Source organism: Ipomoea nil, unplaced genomic scaffold, assembly GCF_001879475.1.
Source record: "Ipomoea nil cultivar Tokyo-kokei standard unplaced genomic scaffold, Asagao_1.1 scaffold0666, whole genome shotgun sequence".
In the NCBI taxonomy this organism is placed as follows: Eukaryota; Viridiplantae; Streptophyta; class Magnoliopsida; order Solanales; family Convolvulaceae; genus Ipomoea; species Ipomoea nil.
The window spans coordinates 1,179,853-1,185,852 of record NW_017617094.1 but is presented as its reverse complement, the minus strand read 5'-3'; positions in this window follow the sequence as shown (position 1 = coordinate 1,185,852).

The window sequence follows — 6,000 nt, the reverse complement described above, 5'->3', positions numbered from 1 at the left end:
TCCATAATCGCGTCATGGCCACCACGAGGACCACTGCCGTACCTTGGTGACTAGTGTCCCATACCACTAATCGTGCAATCCATGTACAATAACACACACCACACCATCACAGGAATCAATCAACGGATCACAACGAAGATATGAAACCATACTCAATCAAGGAATGGATCACAGTCCAACAACAACGATGATTAACACAAGTCATCATCAACAATAGGAAATGTACAAAAAACACACACGCTAGCATTTAAAAACCGAACTAGCATGCTTATCAAACGGGTAAACCGAACATAGTTCCGAAGAACACACAAGACTCATCACGGTTCAACGAAACACAATGATGAACACTTAGCACGATTCAAGACACCAAAACCTACATGGATACCTACCACATAGTTCTAGACATACGAAACATCAAGAAGACGCTCAAATAGTTCCACAAAAGAACATCGGAAAGTCAAAAGACCAAATACCGAGTCAAAAGAATCACGGGGAATAAATCCCCGCCAATCACCAAAGTGTACCTCGCGGGTGGGTCCATGGGTAGGCCCCTAGCCGCGGTTCCGCCCGTGGTTACATACCCACGTCTCACTTGTACCCCGCGGGTGTGCGGCGGGTGGACGCCTACCCGCTGTTCCGCCCGCGGGTACGTACCTGTACACTAAATAATCCCTTCGGGGATTTTCAACACCAAGCTCAAATTCAAGTCCAAAACATGCCAAATCTCACCAAATACAACAAAATGACTTGAATCAAAGGAATAGCCAAGCAATGGCATACATGAACCCTAATAACAAGCTCTAGATATGCATTTTCACAAGACAATGCATCAACACTCACATTTCATAGCAAAACACATGTAGAATCCAAGAAATCATCATATAGGTAAGCAAAATAGATTTTATAGAGCATGAGTTACCTCTTGTAGACAAAAACCTTCACTTAACACTTCACCAAGCTCCTATTAAGGCTCACCCTCCAAACCCACTTCAAGAACACACCAAAATGATCATAAAGATTCTATCTTTAAGAAAAGACACCTTAGAAAACACTAAAAATACAAGATGAACATAGATCTTACCCTCCTAGATGCTCAAAGGTATGAAAGGTAGAATCTTGGAGACAACCCTTGAAGATTTGACAAAGCTTCAACTTGGCTTGGAAGAAAAGCTATCTACCTTTTTAGAGAGAAGGTAGAGCTAAAGTTTGGAAAGTGTAAGGAGAGAAATGAGGAGTATCTACTAGGTTAGCTTGCATTACTAACACAAGGTGAAAAGTCATGAATACCCTTACTAAAATGAAGAGGTGTAAGGGAACAAGGGAACTCCTCACAAAGCTTAAGGTACAACCTTGACTTTGGGTTGACTAGTCAATTACTAGTCACCGACTATTGAAATTTCAAGAATTTAAGGAATTAAATTACCAATTGAATTAGGATTAATTACTTAATAGAATTTGGATTACGGGGTATCACACCTATCAGGACTGACACACGTATGCCTGAACAATCTTCACAAGATGCTTCAGCAGTACCACGTACAGATCATGTATTACAGATTAAATCTTCTTAACAATTAAATAACATGGCAGATAAAATTAGGAAGCTTTGTAAGGGTGTGCACTTAGAATTGTAGACTCAAAATTGGCAACTTTCCTCTTTGGTGTGCCTTCTTTTTATAGCAAGTATTAAGCCTCATCTTTGATCCTTAATCTTTGCCTTTTTCTTTGTTCGAATAAATCATAGCCACATCCTTTTGTTTCTTGAAAGCTTCATGCGCTGCTTGCTGACTTCATTCACCAATAGATACTGTCCACTCATTTAAACATCACATGGTCCAAAGGAAAATTAATTCTAACAACTCTAATTAACATCTTAATTAAAACTAATAATACCACTATTAAATAAAATAACCAATAAGATTTAACATACAATAATTTTACATTTACATCACTCCTACGAGTACCAAATTGCCGCATCTGTCTCTAACTTGCGTTTCTGGTCACACCTTCTGGTGCTTGCATGCAATCCGGAAGAAACATGAAAAAAGGCACCCAAGGTTGCTTAATTAAAAGCTTATTATTATTATTATTAAAAAATAATAATAAATGTAAATAATCAAAACAAAACATAAATAAAGAAGAGATTAGTATTAAAAAGAAGTTGTCAAGAAAGCTTTTTGTATAATTGTATACTTTGCAAGCTTCCAATAAAAGAAAGCTTGCAAGAGATATAAGGGAAGAAATAAATTTGAAAATTCTTTTTCATAAAAACATGTCATCTTGAAAGCACCGAAATTGCAGGGATAAGGCTGGATAGCTTTAGAGTTAAATTAGCTTATGCTTGCTTATGAAATTTATTTATGTGTTATGGAGATATTCTTTAATAACATGAATACATATTTTGGTTCATCCCGTCAAGGTAGTGTTGAAGTGTCAAGTGTATGACCATGTATTCAAGTTAATTTAAAAGATGGACGTGGACCTGTTTACTAACTAGAGAATTTCACCCGTTTTCTGGAAAACGGGAGAATTGGGGAATAGAAAAAAAAAAAAAAAAAAAAAAAAAAACATGTTTACTATCACAATTTTTCATTTTAAAAACGGAAAATATTCTCTAGTTTTCTATAAAACTAGAGAACTTTATAAACTGTTTTCAAAATGGAAACCAAAATCATTTATTATAATCATCTGTTTGGCTATATATTACTATACCCACATTCTCGTCATTATCTACTTACATATTTATTCATTACTATAATTACATTCATTATTATCTTCTTTTACTTATCACGATCTTCTATCTTTTCTACTGCATTTATTTACTTATATACACATAACTTATTTGATTACGCTTAAAAGTAGACATTATTCACATCATCACAATTAAAACTTGAACTCTACAATAAGCTTTAGATGTTGATTGAATTCAATAGATTATTGGTTCAGATATTTTAGTTATTTTATATCATAATACAATTTTTAGTCCGGATATCAGATATTGAAATTTCACATATATTAGATTTTAAAGTAAAAATTATATATATACATTTTATTCAAATAAATTTATCCAAAATTATTTTAAATATTAGCTCAAAAATATTAGTATTATCTAAATTAAATTTTATGTGAATTTAATAGGTTATTAGTTCGGATATATTTTTAGTTATGGATGTTATAAACAGATATAAATTTGGTTCGGATATCAATTGTAAAAATATTACGTATATTAAATTTAAAAGTAAAATTATATTTATTCTATTTAAACCAAATATATATATATCCAAAAATATATTAATTATAAGGTCTAAAAATCACACTAGTTTTAATTTTATAACGTAAGTCTAAAAAATATTCCGTAATAATTTATTTTTTTAAATAAACGTTATTAAACAAATTTTATAAATAAAGAACATCGAATGAAAATTAAAAAAAATTAAAAAATTGAAAATTGAAAATAAAAAACAATTTTCTGAAGTAAATCAGCCCTTGATGTTTGATATTTAATTATGAACATTTTTGAATCATTTAAACTTCTCCCCACTCAGCAATTTTCTGGAATTGCCCCTATATATATAGTTTAAATTATCACCTCTATTGTATACATACTATACATCTTTCCTCTATATATTTGATTCTCTTTATTTTTTTCTTTTGACAATTAGTGTTGCATGCATGGCCTAACAAGGAGTTTAGGCATTTCCTAAAACCCTAAAAATAAAAGAATGAAAAACAAACCCATTATTATATGTGAGTACTTTTGTCTCCCTAAGTTGTGGCAAAAGTAGGTGGGAAGTGCTAACTTTGTTTACTTTGCCTTGTTTCAGCCAATCATGTGGGGCTAACGGATTCAAAACCTTAATGGAATAGATGCATTGGATCTCTTTTATCCCTGAAAACAAAGATATATGAAAAGGTTGAAGAAGAGACAAAATAGATGATACGTTCCATAGTTATTTTATTTAGAAAACCTTATTTGTAAATATTTTTGACACTTTTACTACAATAATGGACTCATATTTTACTATGTATAATTTTTTCTTGTTATCATCTATTGACTCGATAATTTCCTAGCAAGTTCTCGAGTTTCTTTTCTTATAGTTAGTCAGCAATAGTTTACCAAGACCATCATCTGTAATGTTTCGATCTTATCTGATCTGCGTATCTATATTTATGTGTAGGCATAGTCTTTCACTTGAATATGTGCATATAATTGATTAATTTCTTGCACACACACACACCAACAAACTAGAGATGCATTTTACCATAGATTTGAGGTTTGCAATTCCTCCAATTGTGAATTCCATCCTTTACATAACCCTCAATCCAAAAGGAGGGTTTTGGGATTGGGATGAACACCCCATGCTAAAGATGACTCTACTACTTGCATTTTCCATTTTAGTCCTTGTAGCCTCCATCAAGCTCCCTCTCTCCCTCATGTTAATGGCAGCTCCATTGCAAGTCCAGTTTGGGGATTTCTACTCCTCCATCCCCATCGCATTCGGACTCTTCTCCTCCTACCTTTTCCCACCACCATTCTTTTGGTATGTTTATCTCGTTTTCCTATGCATTTCTCCTTGCCTGCATTCTGTTCTCTCCATTGTTACACAGTCGTTGCGAACGATTCCCACGTTCTTTATTACATGCACAACCACCCTTCTTGGAGATGGAAGAGCTGTTGAGGAGGAGCAGCAAGTGGATATAGAAAATCAAGAGCTTGAAATGGTAGTTTATGGTCATGCGTAGCTAGCTAGGGTTTTACTACTTAACTTGCATGTATGTGCTTTACATCTCTCTCTCTCTCTCTCTCTCTCTCTCTCTCTCTCTATATATATATATATATATATATATATATATATATATATATATATATATATATGTATATAATGAAACATACTTTGACGTACTATGTATGTTATGCTCCAAGAATCATATTTTTTTTTCTGGGGTAAAGTATGTAAGATGTGTAATTATGTCCAAATTAAATGAGGAGTTAACTTTTGTTAGGATGCTAAAGCTTTGAATGTGCTATATATACATATGTGTATGTGCGTGTGGAGTTATCGGTATTTTATGTTTGTGTGTGTGAGACAGTGTATAAAAATATTTATATTTATCCTATTCATGATGTATGTACTAGGGTGGATCTACAAGAGTAATGTTACGTACTTTCACTCCTTAAAATGTCTTCTTAGGTTGACTAAGAAAATACCCAACCACTACTTAAAGGTGTGTACTAGATAAACCCAATCCGGTATAATATATATAATATTAAACATTATCAAGCAGCTTTTTTACACAAAAGTAAAAGCAAATTTTGAGCACTATATGCATATATGTTCCTTATATATATTGCGTTGACCAGTGCAAGGTCGTCAAGTCGGAGGCAGTGAAATGATTTTGACTTAAAATTTAATTACCATAATGAATCTGCATTGGGGGCTGTGAAGAACATAGCACATTAGCACACTAACTAATAAATTTGATGAATTTGTTATTGATGTGCATGAGTATGGAACTCGTATAGTGTATAAGTATAAAAATCACTCGCATAAGTATGGAATTTGTTAACCCGCACGGACTTAACTTAACTCACTGATTCAGTAAGTAGGTATGTTTGGGAGAAAAGAACAAAGTTCAAACTTCGGTAGCGGGAGTTTGGGAAATATGCATGTCCAAAGTAGACAGATTGATCCCTTGTGCGCATTGACATTTGGACCTGTCTGCTGAGCCATTAAGTCACCGTAATTTACATCCTCTTAAATGCTCTCGGGCCAGGGTGTGGAGAGCCGCCCTTGAATTGGGGATTCAACCTTTTGGAAAAAGAAACTTATTGACTTATTGACTTTTTTACTTTTTTTTTTTTTTTCCTTGCAACGTATTGAAATTTCACACTACATTATTACTGTTGCCTGAGCTAAACTCATGGGAGATCTTTAGTGTCATATACAAAAAATTTAACTAATAACTACACCAAAATCTTTGTGAAACATAATAATTACC